The following is an 18,985-nucleotide window of genomic DNA, read 5'->3' as shown; positions in this document are numbered from 1 at the left end:
AGAACTTTCCATTTACATCCAAAAACATATAGAGTATTGTTACTTTACAATCTAAAGGCACTTATCTACACACAGACAAATCTGTGATAACAGACAGAGTGGTTGGCAACTCCACCCCAAAGGTAAGAAAGGCTCTAATTAAGATTCCCTGTACAGATTTAATGAAGCTTCTTTCGGTACACTTTTAATGACATGTCTAACTATGTGGTCACTCCTTTTCTTGAGACACGAGTACGCTTTGTGCCTAGGATGAGCCATGATCACTGACAGGAGATATTTAGTGTTTGTGCTTCCTGCGTTGCTCAGCGTGCATCCCATATTTTCTGCATCACATTGAATAAGAGCATCTCTGCTCTGCCCATTCCTGTCTGTTCTCCTCTGCACTAGATTTCTTATCTCATCTGTCCCAGGCCCCACCTTTAGTCTTCTCATCTTGTTCTCAATTTTCTCAGCCAGGCTCAGCCTCATCAGGTCTCAGACTCCCTCGCACCCATTCCAGGTCAATCTATATTGCATTTGCTTCTGCAGATGCAGCTTCTGCTAGCATAGCCAAGCTAGCTTTATGATAATTAATACAGGTAGCATTGAGTGAAACCAGGACTGAAAACCTCTTAAGACACTGAGTAGACACTTATTGGGCACCTGTGGCTGAACCCCATGTTGGCACAGCATTCAGTGCTGACATGGCACTGATGTCCGTGCACTGCCTCTCCCTTTTGCTAGTGCCAACCGCTCCCAGCCTCCCTCTCCACAACTGTTTTCTCTTCCATGGACCACATCAGTTTCCATCTCTTCTGCATACAAACTGGAGATTTCTTTTTCCTCAGTGCTGCCTGGATGTCATCATGAGAGATACTGAGACGTCCTTCTCTAGACAGCAGCAGAAATGGCAGGAAGATTGCTGTTCATCTCTGTGTCTCCTAAACAGTTCTGATTTCCCTTTATGGCAGAGATTTCCATTTTGTCTCAAGACCAAAAATGTTGACCTGTTCAATCTAGTTAACTTTCACATGTGTTTCTCCCCTGACATTAGCTAAGAATCAAAAGCTAAGATCTTGTGTGACGTTGCCTTGATATTTTGGGGGTAGACAAACCAGAAGGCAGATGCTCATGACAAACCATCAAGCAGAGGAGAAGAGCCCCATCTCAGACTGCTCCCAAGCCCTCAGTCAGCTTTGAGCATTGCCCAGCTAACAAACACATGCAAGGGACTTCTGCAAAAATGCAGTGCAAATGGGAAAGCTCAGTGCAAATGACCACATTGTAATCAACATCACTGCAGTAAATGCTTATACCCAGTCTGACATAAGCTCATTTTATATTTGCTTACCCAGGATTTACAGTGTCAAAAATAATACCAAAATACAAGACTTCCTTCAGCTTTTTCATAGAGTTAAATTTCAATCTCCAGTTTTTATTACTTTGCACTCATTACAATTAGTCATGCATGTTGCTTTCATAAAAGCTATATCCAGGGAAAAAAAAACCTCCCGAAATAATCTCTAATTTAGTCCCTTAGAAGGAATTTGGCAGCCATTTCACATGATTAAACAGTGATTAAGTAGCTGCCCAAAATTGAGAAGCAAAATGCTTCTCAGTGGCCTCTGAAGTTTTCTCATAAAGAGCTGAGGCTTGTGTTATCCCTATTACCCAGGGAGGAAGCCAATCTGCTGCATGGTGTACACTGGAAATAAGACTCCACACTTTCCTCATTTTCCCATCATCTGCTAATGTGGAGTATGTCTGGCTCCACGTTTTATTGTTTTCAAACTCACCCTGTGAGGAGCCCTCAGGCCGTGTTTCTGTTCTCTGCCATGTGTTAGTGCTCAGCCTGGGCCAGTACAGATCAAGGAGATGCTACTACCCTGGTGGGTTGCCTGTGCCTATTCTCACCAGAAGACTGATATGAACAGTTTCCATCAATCTGTTTATCAGATTTGGGATTCAATTAGCTCTTTCATTTGAAGTATCTGCTTCACTTAAAACTGGGTTTTGTTTATTTTTTTTTCTTGTGGTTAAAAAAGCTTTTGGCAGGTTTCAGCCAAGCTTTGGGGGATTTTTGTTTTTCAGAAGCTTTTAGGCTGATATACATACATATGTCTAAACCTGCTGATAGTTTTTTTTTTTTTTTTTTTAAGAGGAAGCTGATAATGATTTTTGCATCCAGCTACGCATTGCGTGGGTTGAGGGTATGGGGTTTTCCCATTAATTTTTATTCGCAAAGAATATATTTTTCTCCATCTCTAATTTGCAAGTTGATATGCTGTTAACATTATTGGGCCTGCTGTTCACTCCAATTTGTGCTTGACCTGATGTACACAGCGGGGCCTCCTGGTATTCCCATCAAACCCAGCAGGACTCTGTCAAGGACTGTTTGCATGGATTCAGTTGCAGTGATAATGCAATGATTGAGATCAGAAACTGGTTCACAAGGGAAGTGTAGGGTCTACCTAAAGGCTAACCTGCCTGCATTTAATGAACTGCATGACACAAAACTGCCTCAGGAAATCCCATATACAGAGGAGAAAAGTAACTCAAGCCAGACGTGTGCATGGTATCATGATATCCTGGAGAACCTGGGAGCTATCTGCAAGAACTTTGTTATTTATGATGTAGTTAGCATTGATGTTTCATCAGCTCCATGATACATACTAGGAAGTTTCTACTCCTGAAATCATAGCATTAAATGCTATAATTTAATAGTTATTTAATGATATGAGAGGTTACTTATGACATCAGGTAAAAGTTAATACAGACAGATTTGTATGTTTATCCAGAAAATGAATTATTCTACCAATTAAATCATCAAATACTTGTTTATGATTTTCAGAATTCTATTTATAGGCAGTTAGATTTTTAATTGCTAACCATTAGGTTGCTGTTCTCACACTATAAACTCCTCTGCAGGGAGATAAGAGTTTCACATACAGTAAGACAGAAATTCTACATACAAGGCATAAAGAGGGCATCGTTAATTTATAGCAATCTTAGTCTCAGTTTCTTTAATTCCCTCTGCATGAATGCTACCTATGCAGGTTGTTCCTGACTTTGAACGAGCAAAACATTGATCTGAGAAGTAAGGAAAGAAGACAAACTAACATTTCAATGGCTACAGAATATGACAGATTTACCTGCAGTCTGCAATCAGACACCAAGTACCTAAATGCCAAATAAATAACCTTCCTACTGTTTGTTCTGTTTTTTATCTAGACAGACTTCCCGATGAAAATCTTCATGGCCTTGGTTTATCTGCTGAACCTAGGAACAAAGATGTTATGCTGAAGCCAGTTATAATTGTGATTTTTTTCTATGGCTAACAAACCCGCCAGGCTACTAATCCCAAGTCAGCAACATGACTAGATGGTATTAAAGTCAGTGTAATTGATAGGAAAATATTCTCAGGGGTACAGCCAGGGGCTCTGGCTTCGGCAGTGGCTTCTACAGGTCCGAGGGGAGAAAGGGACCGTGTTGTCTCCAGGCAGGTTGAAGGAATTGGTCTGAGTTTAGTTCAGTTCCTTGTTTGAAGGTGCTTTTTGCTCTTTCTCTGGGGCGTGGAGGTGTAGAAAAGAGAAAGCAAAACTGAAGGGAATGCACCCAGCCTGCAAAAATCTGCTGGGGAAGGGCTACTTCATTCTTACATCTATTTGGCTTAGTGTGCTTCACCAAGCAGATGGGAGGGGTTTTTGTTCTGGTTTACGCATTGTGTGCTAAAATCCTACCTGTGTGGAGACGTGGAACCATTTGGCTGATGCCTTCAGACAAGAGATGGCATGGTGCTATCTCACAGCTCTGGCTGACGCAGGATCCCTCCCAAACAGTTTGAACAATTTTTGCATAAATATGTGAAGGAAAGATACTGAGGTGGTAGGTGGGTGAAGTTTTCCTTAGGGACATGGTATAATGTGAGTAGAATTCATTTCAACTTACATTAGCTGTTTAAGAACTAGCTCGTCCTCTGGGTTGCATGCATATTCAACAGAGAAAAAACGAGTTGCTTAGGAGAAGCATTCACTTGATCTTATGAACAAACAAATGCAATCCAAAGGTTTCACTCTGCTTCCACTGACAAGAGATAGAGCATAATTAATGGGAATTACAAAGTTAGGTGAGATGAATCCCACAATTGTTGTCTCAATTTGAAAAATGTATATGGATTTGATATGGCTCTCCAAAATATAAGTTGACATCATGAGGTACCTTGAAATCAGACTGCAGGGTGGTGAATGCAGGCATGTTACCTTGTCTTACTGTGTTACAAAATACACTGTCATGCTTCCTAGATAACTGAGTGCAAGATCTTTGCCCTTTATAAAATGCACGTGCTTAACTTCCTCTGTAACATGGAGCTCTCACTCCTCACTGTCTCTTGCTATCCACAAAACACTTGGCTTCAGGATAAAGCAAACTAGTGTCATTTGTCTCTGAAATAGTTTTGCATTCCTACAAAGAAGCAATGATCCTTGGAATTAGTGCTAAAAAATCTAGGGGATGTGTGAAAGGGAGCAAAGAAAAACACTCCTTACTGCTGCAATCAGACTCGTTGCTTTCAAGCAGCTTGACCCAACAGCATCTTGGAGTCCAGCTCTTCCCATCCCACTAGTATTATCTACCCTGCTCTTCTGCTGTTTGCTTTTCTCATCCCCTGGCTCTCTCACTGCAGTTTTCATCTGCTACTACTTAGTGGCAGTGCTGGCAAAAGCCTTGCACTGAACAACTCCCTCTTGGCATGGGGGCCCTCCTGCCGGTGCTCCACTTCCCAGCTGCTTTGAAACTGCAAAAATTAAAGGCTTGGCTGAACCACACGCTGAGAATGCCAGCAGTTTGGGGGGTTCCAAGTAGACAACATATCAATAAACTGTGCTAAGTCTCAAAAGCATATTAAACGCTAATGGCCTTCCATAACATAACAGCTCTGACAGTCTTGCCTGAATTGGTCTTCTCTGCCTGAGAAACATCAGCATCACTTAATATGAATGAGGAAGTTATATGACATTAAAACCACAGCTTCCAAAGCCAGATTCTGTTCAGATCGAAGGTGGCATAAATCTGAAGTAATTTCATTGTTATCATACCCTAGGTTCAAGTCAATGTAACAGGGAATAAAATATATTCCAGCAAGCACTGCTAGCCCTTACTTTAACAACACATTTTAATTTTACAGAGAATGTTAACTAATGCAATCTGAAGAGGAAGATGGAAATAGAGTGTGGAGACAAGTCACTTTCAAACGGATGAATATATAATGTCTCCCTGTGAAGCAGCTTGCAAGCAATGCAATTGCTCATCCAGAATAGGCTTTTTAAAAATTTTTAGCTAATGTTAATTTAAATACCATTTTAATAGCTTTGAAAGAAATTTAATACTTGATTAAACTTTATTGTGATTAATTATTCCAGTATTTCTTAAGCTTGATGTATTAGATTTTGATTTCACTTGCATTTTGTTTTCTACTACTTTAATTTCATTAGCTTCAAAGAAATAACTCCAGATTTTTATAAGGAAAACTTGGAAAAGAAATAGGCTCTGTATAATTTTAAATATCATTAAATTGTGCATGATACAACTGTTATTCACACCTCCTTTCATTTATTCTGAAAACAGGAAAAACATAGCAACTCCACTGAGCTGAACAGCATGCAGAGCATGATTTAAGCACTACTAAAATATAGATCTAAACAGGTGACTTTTATGTGATTCATTTTCTCTTTTATTGGGTAAACTGTTAAATAACCAGCCCAAGAGAAGCCAACAGGACAAGTGAGTTAAAAGGAGGCTTCTGGGAGACTGGTTTAAGGCTTTTACCTTTAACCCTGCAATCACATAATTTCATTAGAATCATAAAAATTAAAAGGTTAAATCATCATCATCATCATCATCATCATCATAAACAGACAAACCACAACTCAGTGCTTTTGGTTCTGCATCTTGCATTTACAATGAGACCTACCAGCCCTACTGAGCCTCAGCAAAGATGCTGAGCGGAGCCTCCATGAGTGAGACTTGTTTTCTCTGGAGTGAATGAGTGAATAACCCTTTTCTCAGGTGTGACTAAGTCTCTCAGTCACTCCAAGATGTCCAGATGGCAATGTTACCTAAGTAACATTCAAGAGTGATGCTAAATTTGCCAGGTGCCCACAGATATGTAGAGAGACATCTGTGTTTCAGTGATACTTCAGCACTAGTTAAAATTATCAGCAATAACTATACAGGAAAAATAATGCTCCTTCGTGGATATTGCTTACCACATCTCTGACTGGTAAGATATTGCCATTCAGTCTTCACTTCGTGAATATTCTGGAGGCATTCAGAACATTGCCCTCACAAATTAATGATGTCCTCCTTTAGAAGCTCAGGAAATGAAGCACGATTGGTCACACGGGAAATACAAAGCGCTCAACTGTGACCACAAAGCTCCAGTGACTTATTTCAAACCCGTGAAACACACGTGACAGACAGGAACACGGTGAGAACCAAGGCTCGAGCGCACAAGGAAGTTTTCTCAAAGACCCAGAAACATCCAGGTGCACTTGTTCTTGCCCAGTAAAGCATATAACATAATTTCTAAGCTCATGGTGTCTATATTGGGAGTTTACAGCTCTATGATTTTTCAGTGTATTGGTTAATAGACACATGACATTCTGGATTTGTAATACCTGAAAGGTTGTGCTGCCATGTTATACTTCAATACATTATATATCTTTCTATATATACATACATAGAAAGATTTTCTTTGATTCAGAGCAGTTAATGAGAGAGATTCCTGAAGTAAGAAGCTATGCCATAATATACTTGAGGCTTGCAAAGTAGAGAACTGGCAAGGATTAGACTTTAAGGGACAAGTTCATGCCTGAGTCTGCCCCCAAGTGCAAATGGCCAGGGTGTCCCAGCAATGGCTAACATGGAATGACTCCAGTGCATGAGCTCTTCTGTTGTTCTACCTTCTCTGACAGGCAGTTTCCAAAAGTATTGTATCAATATTTAAAGCTCAGCCCATTCTTGGATGTAACATTACATTTTGTCCAGCAAATCATACCGTCTTCACTGCACAACACTATTTGAAAAAGTTTTAATAATACTGATCCTATGATTAGTTTAAGAAATAGTTAGCATTTTCCCCTTTTCTTTAGGTTTGTTTTCTGGCCTGATCTCCAGTTACTCAACTAATTTTTATTTCTGTTATTGGATTTCTTTAGCAATTCAATTTCCCATCAAATAGAGCTCTTATACACACCATTAAGAACAGAGGGTTAGTTACGTTGCATTAGGAAAGAAGAACATTTATTGTACTACACTAACAAAAACATTCAGTTTACCTCTTTGGTCAGTTTAACATCTGTCTTTACAAAAGTCCCATTAATTTACAGCCTGTGATTCATTTATTTTTGCTAATCCTTCTGCTGCTTGTGAAGGGTTGTAGCATGCACCACAGCCCTGGATTGTTAATGTTCCCATCTTTTCTCTGCTTTTAATCCCTCTCAGCGGTGGATGTTTCAGATGCCACTAACAGATTCCATTAGTATTGACTGTTTACCACACCAAATGCTTTATGTGCACTGTCAGATCTAATCGGGTGTGTGCTTGAACAAAATCCATTATTACCTTTGCTTGTACTGCAAAGAGCGAGACTAGTAAATTTTCTTACCTCACGGATTACTGAATCTTTTTGATGAACGGTGCTGTTTGTTGATGGACTGAGATTTAAATTATTACGAATCCTGAAGAATTTTGAATGATACATGATAAAGGGGCTCTGACTAGATCCAGCATCTCTTGCCTGCCCTGTGGAGCAAGTCTCATAGCACAATGAACAAAAGCATCAACTATTCTCTGTGTAATACATATAGACTTACAGAGAGAGAGAGAGATCCCAAAGCTCTGGCTAAACCAGTTTGAGCTTAGGCAGGGTAGTGTGACAAATTTAAACATGGATATGGCTTATAATATTTCCTTTTAATTTTCTTTCTGGACAAATCCACCTCTGTTCAGCTCCATCATCAGCATGTTAAAGTGCTTGTTAGGATTGCATGTAGCCCTCTGGTGACTGTGCTGTGGGAAGAGATCGAGTGCCTACGGCTGATTCTTTCATACGTGTTAGCGTTTTTTTTGACCATGAGGTTTTGTTCATATGCCAGTATCTTAGCAACAGCAGACAGCCTGATCAGTGAAGTTCACTGTTTCCTCCCTGGGAAATTAATACAATGGTGACATTCCAGTTTAATCCTCTATTTCACTGCATTTTGAGGTATAGAAGATCAATTTATTTAGTGCTGTACTCTACAAAGCATCCGCTTCTGGAGCAACCAGCCCACAAAGGATTTGAATAATGTTGCTGTGATAGGGAAAGCAACCGGTGCACTAGAAATACAGTGCCAGTTAACACATAGCTCTTTGGTAGGCTGGTAAGTTCATAACCTAGGGGTTTTAATGACTTAAAATCAGGGAACAATAATAAACAAGGTAACCTGCAACTTGATGAAATATAGGCCAATAGTTTAAAATGCACCTGCAAAAAATTAAAAGTTCAGGAGATCATATATTACTCAGGGTACAGTGGAATAGAAATAAGCTCTTTTGGAAATTATACCTGTACAGCAATATGACTGCAAATACATTTGGCACAATACTATTTGAATTGTTGTTGAAAGACAGTATTCAGATATATATCCATGTATTTTTTGCTTAAACAAAGGTTAGAAGCCAAGTATAAGGCTCCATTTCCTATGACACTGTTGGCTCTTCTGTTTAAGGATATCTCTTACTGTGTTGGAAGGCACTGCTCTAATGTAAAATGGAAGTATAACATGACTGCACATTTCTAGATATCAATCTAAATGTTTAGCATTAAAAAAAGGAAAAAAGAAAAAAGAAAAAAAAAACAACAAAGAAAGAAAGAAAGTGTTGAGTGCTATAGCTAGATAATATTGTCTTTAGGGTCCTACTTTAAAAAACAGGCTTCTCCCTACTTTCTCTTCAATATCTAAAAGTTCAACATTACACTGCAGGATATGCTCTGAAAGCCCAGTTCTGCAGCCCTTACTCACAGGAGCAGCCCCAAGGAAGAAACCTGAAAAACACCTGTGAAGGTTGCTCCTCTCATGAACACCAGACGGAAGGAAGGAGGGAAGGAAGGAAGGAAGGAAGGAAGGAGGGAAGGAGGGAAGGAGGGAAGGAGGGAAGGAAAGTATTGATTCCAGGCTGATAGGTTCTTGTTCAAACAAGCATACGGTGCATAAAGTATGCTTAATATCTGAACAGCACTGCCAGTCTCCTGTTGTTCAGATTTTCCAGATCTATAGTCTGGAGCCATGCATTCAGTTGTATTCACACCCCAATATTTTTGTGCAAGTTTCAACAACACTACACGTCTGTGATGTTAATGCAAGAATCTCACTGGTCAGAGACCTGCAGAGTATGTGCTAACTGACCACAGCAGACTTGCACAGGAACCTGGTCAGCATCACTCTCTCTTCTGAAACTGATACGCATTTGATGGTTCCTTGGCTGTTAATTTTCTGCAAAACTCAACATTTACACACTGCGATTGAAGAGAAATTACAAGAGGCCTTACTGGCAGTGTTTTAAAATTGCTACGGAACTCTGAAGACTTAAATGTCTTCTTGATCAGGAGACCACACACTGAAGAAAGGATTAGCATGAGATGCAATGTGTTTTATCAGGGTGGCTGTATATAGATTCTGACGTTCAGAGAGCTAACTTGTTCTTCAGGAAACATTTACTTTCAAGAAAAAAGGAGATTAAAAAAAAAAAAAGTGGGATTTAAGGGGGAAATCCTTATTGTGTTAGATTCAATGTGCCTGAGGCCTTGGCTCTGTAAGTGCCTTGGATTTTTTTCAGTTTATTTCAGAGAAACATTGTAATTGGCAGGAAATTCGCCAAATTTTGTTTGGAGAGAGTTATTTCTTAGAACCAGAAGTCAAATTGTGATTGGAGAAAAATAAATGAGATAACAGCATTCTTTTCTGTTTACAAATAATTAACATTTCTTTTTGTAAATGATATTTTTATTAAGATTAAGAAAAAATAATATTTTTATGAGGAAAAAAATCTTTTTTAATACTTTTGAAGCTCTTTAATGTTAAAAAATATTTAACAGTCAACAGCATTTCCTTTGCCTGACCAGGAAAAAATGTTTGAGCCTTCAAAGTTTAGTATATCTAAGAAATATTCTTACTCTTAGTGCTCACAAGAATATTTATAATAAAACCCCATATTTCTATTCCAGAATCATAACCACATAGAAAGACAAAATGTCAGACTGCAATATTCCAACAAAATGCAGTTGTTTGGGAAAAAATATCAAATTTTGTAAAACTACTTTTAAAAAATGTTAATGACTGATGCAATGCCTGCATGTAGTGCTACTCTGTTTACCAGAATATTTTATTTGAATACATGAATATGCTTTTTCATGGACCTGAGAACATTGCCTCATGTCTGATAGCACATTTTTTGCAGCTGTGGGGAATGAGAACCTGAATTTCTGCTGCTTATATCCTCAGCCCATTATTTCCAGAAAAATCTTCATGGAGCAACTTACTCACATTCAAGATACATTAAAGGCAGGCAGCCAAAACTTTGAATCTTTTGAAGCAAAAGGATTTTTTGAAGCAAAAGGCTTTTTGACACAAAAGATAGGCAAACATGAAACCCTTTATTTACAGACATTTTGTTGATGTGCAGATACCACAGTAGTGCACAGTGTTCTTTAAGAAGTGGAGAGAGAGACACTGCCTACATATTACCAGTAAAATAAAAGGACAGATGCCCTATCAGATGCCCACAATTAGCCATACATAACAATAACAATATTATCACAAGCAAAAGGATCACATTTTTAACAGTCTGTTACTTAGGAATGTTTCAGCAAAATGTTTTTCAGAATTCCCAGTGATATCTACAGAGATAAAAAGTTTCCCACAAATAAATATTTGAGAACAGCTGGTGATGCTATTTTACTCTCTCCGCTCCCCTACCACTCCTTTTTATCTGTCTGGTCTTACAACTAAAAAAAGTATTAAAAGGACAAAACAACAATTACCGTTTCAGTTATGTGTTCCCGGGTAGTCTAAATCTCACCTGTAATTTTCTCATTTTCCTAATTAAAGTCATAAGAATTTACAATTTAAAAACATGTATTGGAAATTAAGTACTTCAATCAGGATCTTACTAGGAAATAGTGGAGCATAAATATTTCATACAGCTAGGACCAAAACTACCATTATTAATATTACCATTAATAACAAGGTAAACCAGTGAGGACTTGATTAAGGATTTAGAAGATAAGGAAAATGATACAGGTGTGGCTGAAGGGTAATGCCAAAAGCAACTAATTACCATGGGTTTCAAGAAGAGACTTAGAATGTGATTAAGCTGGTGACCATTTAATCTCACTTCTTCATTTGTGAATATACCCTCCCCAAACCTTACAATGAGTAGGAAAACCATCATGGAATTTACAGAAGATGAGAATGGAAACTTTAACGGGAGCCTCGTCTTTAACCATTAACTGGATCTCTGTCATGCTGACCATCTTCAATTCACATCAAAACCAATGAGAAATGTCAAGCTGCATAACAGAGCCTTGTGTGGGGAGCGCGGACAAGTAGTTCTGATATGGCACTGCAAACAGAGTCAAAGACAGCCCCCTTACACATCCATGAAAAGACAGACAAATCCAAACCCAGGCCCAGCTCTGGATACTGAGCTGCTGGACAGCTAGATCTACAGCAGCTCTTCCAGTTTGTAACTGCTCCAAGTCCCACAGGCCATTTGCACTGACAATCCTCATTACTATAAGAGAAGATCTGGGGGCTACCTCTAATGGAGGAGTCCTCCAAACTATGTGGAACCAGAACAGAGACCTTTTCTCCTGCAGGCAGAGAGAAACCACTCAGCCATTGTATAATTCTTATAAAAGCTGTCTTTCGTGTGTTACTAGGAAGTGAGCAAGTAAAAACAGCATGCTCTGAAGTCTTCATAATGAGCGAAGAGACCAGTAGACCAGCAGAGGTAAGACACATTGTCCTTAGCAAGATAAGAATGAAACATAGGTAATTCACCTTTGATAATTATGTGGTGCACAGGCACCAGCTTCTGCCTGCCAACAAGCCTCCCTTTGTGTTTCTCCTGGCATTAGCCAGCACGTTAAGTGCTTATGTGATCTAGACCTCCAGCCTATCTCAGCAGTCGTATTAAGGAAGAGTAAACTAGAGTCAGCAAAGTCATCGTGCTGACTCCTTTCTCTTTAAAGACTTGGTTTGAAAAGCTGCCTACTGCTCCTCAGAATAAAACTTTTGTATAATGGGGGCTGGCTTGCTCATAGAGAATATCAATGTAATAGAAACTCCTGTACACAAACTGCACATCAGTTTAATGTAATAGTTATGTTTAAATCATCATTGCTTACAGGAAAGTGAAATTTGCTCAAATAGCTGGCCAACTAGTACCTGTAGAAATATCACCTCCCCAAAAATAATCTAACAAGGACTTGTTTCATTAACTTCTCACAGAGCACAAGAATTAAATTAAGTAATATTGGTTCATCCACTTTTCCAATGGGAAATCAATCTCCGCTTAAAAACACGATCCTCTCACATAGAATTGTGTTTCCAGCCACCCTGATGCTACTTTCCAGTTGGCAGAATAGCAGCAGTGGTAGCAGAATAAAGGTAGCAGCTATGAGATTTTCAAAGAAACCCAAGAAAATACAGCTTGTAGTTTCCAGGGAACTTCAGTGCCAGCTGGTTGTCTATTGGCCTTAGGCACACAGAAATTCAAGGTGAGAACTAACTGGCCTACAGCAGCCAAGGGAAGCAATTTTATGCAGGCTAATTTAATATTCATATTCTTAATGACCTTTCTGTTAAAGCCAAGACTACAAAGTCTATTACTCACTTAAGATGAGTCTACAGAATAATAATAAAAAAAAAGATTTAAAAGTAGTAGATGGGATGTAGAACATTATAATATTATCTCTGTCTATAGTCTCATGCAATGTCACCAGACTTTCTACCAGTAGAAACTCTGGACTGTAAATTACTTAAGAATCGATTTTAAGTTTAACTGATGTATACAGGATAGACACTTGTCTCTAGCTTTTGGTTAAGAATATGTATAAAAATAAGCATTTTCTACTTAACGCTTTCTGCTTGATATTGCTCTCTAATGTTCACAAATAAATCACTGATATCACAGATGGGATGATTAATGGTTATTGAGATGAGTAAAACCGAGTAATTATCAGTAACATCTGGATTCCCTCAAAATAATCTAGTAAGGTTTCCCATTTCAGTTTCCTCTAAACCTCAAAACTAGACTGCTGGCCAGTTTAAGAATACCAGTTATAAAAGTTTATAAGCATTAAGTATTAAAAAGTATTAAAGTATTGAGTATTATAAGTTATAGGCTGAGAATAATTTTGAAAAAACTACCATAAAATCATAAACTTTTCAACAGTGTTCTTCATGATCAAAGATAAAAATAATCATTTTATTTCAACCTGCATCAACATTCATCAAAATAAACACATCACTTCAATACACCATAGTAAACTTCCCTCATGCAGGTGTTAAACAAGTTTAAAAGAATAGACTAGAGGACCCAAATAATTGCTCATTGCCACAAACTAGAGAGAAGTTTAAGGGATAATGGAGCTTGTTCAAGCTCCAGAACTTTCAAAGCAGAACTTTCCCTAAATTCTGATCTATTAACCCTTCATAAAAAGTTCATAGGCAAAGTATGCTGCGAGGCTTTAGGGCAGAATCCTCTCCCCGCCTCTGCAGAAGGGTATCCACAGTGAGGAGGCACTAGCCACTCAGGTGTTTCTCATCAAGCATAAAGCATGAGTGTCTTGAAACCAGATGTTAATTTTGAAGGCTGAGGCCAGGAGTTCTGAACTATCCTAGGCTTCAAGACTTGTCTTCTTCAAATAGATTAACCGTGGAAAGCCCTAGATTTGAGGTCCCTTTGAGGTCACCATCCTTAGACGCTCAAAGAGGAGCACAGGCACTTTTGTTAAGGGTATTAGCACTCTCTTGTAAAGCTATTTTGAAGCTGCAATAGGAAGCATAGGAGGCAGTTTCACAACGCGGGACTTTGGAGTCCATACTTGGGAGCCTCACACCAAGTCCATGGCATGATATGCAGTGTCTCAGGACACAGCAAATCCATTTTGCCATCCAAAAGAGCAGTGTAACACTTAATCTCTGTGCCATGCCAAATATATTTTTTTTTCTTTTTGTCAGGCTAGCTTGCAGATGAATGAGTTCTCTGGCCCAGTTCCCCATGTGGCTTCACTTACATGAGCCTGTGCGGAGGTGGTGGAAATATACTTGGGGACAGCATGTTGCAGGGAGGGTGGGTGGTCTTAGACTTGCACCAAGCTAAAAAGCTCAAATGGGCAGTGCCACACAGGGACATAAAACTGCTTTAACCCTGGGTCAGTTCACTGTCCCAGTTTGCACTGTACCTCCGTGAATAACTATGTTGGCACAACTGAGAGAAGATGATGACTGTGGGGCCAGAAATGAGCAGTCGTGGGCAGGAACTGAAGGGAATAAACACTTCAGCTGCGATTGCCACTCAGCTACTAAGCAATTGATAGTGTTCAGTGTCATTTCTGAAACTTTCTGCAGTGCTGGAAGCAGCGAATATGCATTCTTGTTTTGGGTGGATAGAAGTATGTGAAGAAACTTCACAGCTCTGAAAGGTGCCTCTGTCAAGCAGTGTGGTGTTAAAATGAAGCTCTGACTGGCTGAGGGGATTTTACCACCACAACCAGTTCTGGGAGAGTCTGCTAGAATCCACTGGCTATTAAACCTCTCTCATAATATAGAAATACAATAGAGTTTTAAGGGAGTCTCTCCATAAAGCTGTGAAATTTGGTATTTCATTGCCTTGCACTTACACAGTCATCTTTTTCCTTTGTAAACTAAATGGATGTTTCATTTTAATGGATAATTCCAATTCATATGTAAATGCTATTCTAATTTGATAGCATTTATAGTCACTTTATAGACTTGAAGATTTTGCATTAAAGACCAGAACTGACTATCAGGTCATTTAACATCATCTCTTTTTCTTGGACCCCTAAATTTTACACCACCTTGAACCAAGAAATTTATTTGATCAAAGTGTAGCTTCTGTTTGACAGTTGCCACAAAATCCCTTAATATTCCTGCAGTTCAGTGTCTTCCCCTGGCTTCCCCTTCCTCCTGGCTCTTTCCTAGGATGAAATGCCAGTGCACTGTGGTTTAGGTTCTCTACAGCTTTGGAGTTCAGTCACCAACGAAATTGCAACTAACTTCCACACTATTTAGAATCCAAACAAAAGGATTTCTCTGTACGTCATCTAAAATTGACAATCACAAATGCTAAAGCTTTTTGCACCATGATCAAATATAAAAAGAGGCCCCTCCTCATATTTCCTGTGACTGCAGTCTTCTGCATACCATATGCATGTGGTATCTACAGAGCCTCTTTCTATGTATCACATAAGCTTTTACAGATAAGCTTTCTCTCCTAATCCTCTAGAGATTCCACACAAATTCAGTCTTTCCCCTTCTAAACTTCTTAATTTCATACTTATTCAGAAGATATTTCTAAACTTGACTCCTTAAAGACTTTTTCATTTCCTTGGAGATATAAACATCTTTTTTTTTTCAGACTATCTTCTCAGCTTTGTACATCACTGGCCTATTAACAAATCTGTGACTCAATAAAATAGTAAAATTCCACCCCTTCCCATTATCCTAAACTAAGTTTGACCATACCCTAAAGACAGCATAAGGTCTTACAGCCTCACATCAAACCTTTGCAGTTAGATGAGGCAAACTGCTGATCTGATTTATAAGCACCAAGACCATTAAAAACTGTTCCAAACATTTTGGCAAAGCAGCTTTGTATCAGATCAAGCAGTAGCTGTCTGTATCGGAATTCCCCAGACCACCCACAGGTCCTTGCAGGCCCCTTCCCATTCCCTTCCCACTCCTTGGCTCCTGAGGTCACGACACCCGGCTCTGGCTGCTCTCTCCTGTAAATGCAGGCTTGGAGCATCTTCTCCCTTCCTGGAGCCTTACCACCACTGTCAGCTCTCTTTGTGTCACACTTTCCATGCCATTTTTGCGGCGGTTTTACTTAGTTGGGCAACTGATCACCACAACTGCTTTCTCACTCCTCGTCCTCAAAACAGAAAGGGGCAGAAAATAAAATGGAAAGGGCTCAAGAGTTGAGATAAGGACAGGCAGATCACTCAAAAATTATCACCACGGGCAAAACAGACTCAGCACAGAGGGATTAATAAAATTTATTACCTATTACTAACAAGCTAGAGCAGTGAGAAAGAAAGACACAAACAATCAAAAAAACTAAAAAACCTTCCACCGAACCACCCTCTTCTACCTCCTCCCCGCGAGCAGCGCAGGGGAATTGGGAATGGGTGCTGTAGTCAGTCTCTGTCGCTTCGTCTCTGCCGCTCCTTCACGGTCACCCTCTGCCCCTGCTCCACATGGGCAGCCCTTAAAGCTGGGAGCTTCTCTTCATTTATTTCTAATGAATTAGAATATAACAATAAAACAAATCTTTGTGTCAAGATGATGGCATACCTTACTGCTTGATTTTCAGTTCCTCCATATCATTCTCATTTGTTGGAAGCCTCCAAAGGCCGTGACTTTACGTTTTAGTATTTTCTGAAGTGATACAGACATGTTGACTATATTGTCAAGTCTTCACTCAGAAATCAAGAGTAGCTATGGTAAATAGACCACCACAATGCCAAATGTTTTTTTCAAAGTCTTTCCAGCAACATACTCTCAGTCAAACTGCTGTGGTACTGTACATAATTATAAAGCTGCAAGTCTGTACACTTGCCATCACACAGATAACTTTGCCGACGGTGGTGGCTTTACCCAGCTGGGCAGCCAAGCTCCACCACAATCTCTCTCACTTCCCCTCCTCTAATGGAAAGGAGCAGAAAATACGATGGAAAGGGCTCAAGGGTTGAGATAACGACAGGGAGATCACTCAACAGTCATTGTCACGGCCAAAATAAATTCAGCATAGAGTGATTAATAAAATTTATTACCTATTACTAACAAGCTACAGCAGTGAGAAAAACAAACGAACAAAAACCCTAAGGACACCTTCTGTCCACTCCCATCCATCATCTTCTACCTCCTCCCCACGAGCAGCTCAGGAGAATGAGGAATGGGGGCTGCAGTCAGTCCCTGTCGCTTCATCTCCGCCGCTCCTTCACGGCCCCTCTCTGCCCCTGCTCCCCGTGGGGTCCCTCCCACGGGATGCCGTCCTGCCCAAACTGAGCCTGCGGGGGCTGCCCACAGGCAGCAGCTCTTCAAGAACTGCTCCCACACGGCTCCGTACCACGGGGTCCATCCCCCAGGAGCAAACTGCTCCAGCACGGGTCCCCCACGGGCGGCAGCTCCCCCCAGACCCCTGCTCCTGCGTGGGCTCCTCTCCACGGGCTGCAGCTCCGGCCCGGGGCCTGCTCCTGCGGGGGCTCTCCATGGGCCGCAGCCTCCTCCAGGCCACATCCACCTGCTCCACCGGGGGCTCCTCCACGGGCTGCAGCGTGGAGATCTGCTCCGTGTGGGACCCATGGGCTGCAGGGGGACAGCCTGCTCCACCAGGGGCCTCTCCACAGGCCGCAGGGGAACTGCTGCTGCGTGCCTGGAGCACCTCCTGCCCTCCTGCTGCACTGACCTGGGGGCTGCAGGGCTGGTTCTCAGCCCTCTCTCTCCCAGCTGCTGTTGCACAGCAGATTTTTTTTTCCCTTTCTTAACTCTGCTCTCACAGAGTCACAAATAACCTCACTTATTGGCTCAGCTCTGGTCAGCGGTGGGTCCCTTTGGAGCAGGTTGGAACTGGCCCTTATCTAACACGGGGCAGCTGCTGAACTCCTCACAGAGGCCACCTCTGCAGCCCCCCACTACCCAAACCTTGCCACATAAACCCAATACAACTTTGCATCTGTCTTTCACCTTGGACACCTTCTCTTGGACTGGGCTCTTTTGCTTTTCCTCAGGCGCTCTCCTGAGCCACAGGTATTGTATTTAATACTCTCAGCATTACCACCAAGCCAGAACCAAGCCATAGCGCAGAGCCAGCATTGCCGTAGGCAGCACGCCCTGGGCGCAGCTCAGCACACAGAGATGCCCAGGAGCGAGCAGGCAGGAGGGCAGAGCAATCTCTCCTGCCCGTCAGACAGTGAGGAGCTTTACTGCACTGCTGCTGGCTGAGCATCTCAGTATCAGCGTTAACTGGACCTGGAGCAATGCAAGGAGACAGGCCAGGGGACCACGAATGTCCATAACAGCTCTAGTTCTGGCAGTGTGACCTGCTGCAAGCTCCAGGAGCTGGATCCTCTCCTGGTGAGGAACTGAGATGTAATTCCCACATGCAGCAGAGATTATGATCCTTTCCTTTATTTGGACTTGGATGCATTTCTTTTCCACTAAGCAAAAGGAAGCATCCATAGCCATGGACCACGCTGCTATGGGGAGAAAATCTTTGAGAAAGGTTGGGCTACAGTAACCTAGGAATTCGTCAGTTCCCACAGCACCTCAAGTTGGATCCCAGATCAAGACCAGATAAGAAATTCACTCCATGAGACCTTTCCTAACATAGTAATTTTCTCTTCTTGATTTCTGGGTATGCAGCCAGGCCTTAGCCATTTAACCGATGCAATGATCTAACACAACAACCAGTATGCTTCACCTCCAGCAGTGCCTAGCCATGTTGTTTTCATCACACTCCAGACTCATCCTGCAGCTGGTCCCATGCATTTAACAACTGTCCCATAGTCCTGCACCATAAACACTTTGGCATGGGTCCTATTAGCTGACATTTTGTTGAGAACGATGAAAAACTGAGCTCCTGTGTCCACAGAGATAAAGGAATAGTCTATCCATCCCAGAAGAACATGCTGGATAAAATTGAGCAAGATGTCACA

The sequence above is a fragment of the Anser cygnoides genome, chromosome 2 (assembly GCF_040182565.1).
Source record: "Anser cygnoides isolate HZ-2024a breed goose chromosome 2, Taihu_goose_T2T_genome, whole genome shotgun sequence".
NCBI classification, from domain to species: Eukaryota; Metazoa; Chordata; class Aves; order Anseriformes; family Anatidae; genus Anser; species Anser cygnoides.
This window is presented reverse-complemented; position numbering follows the sequence as displayed.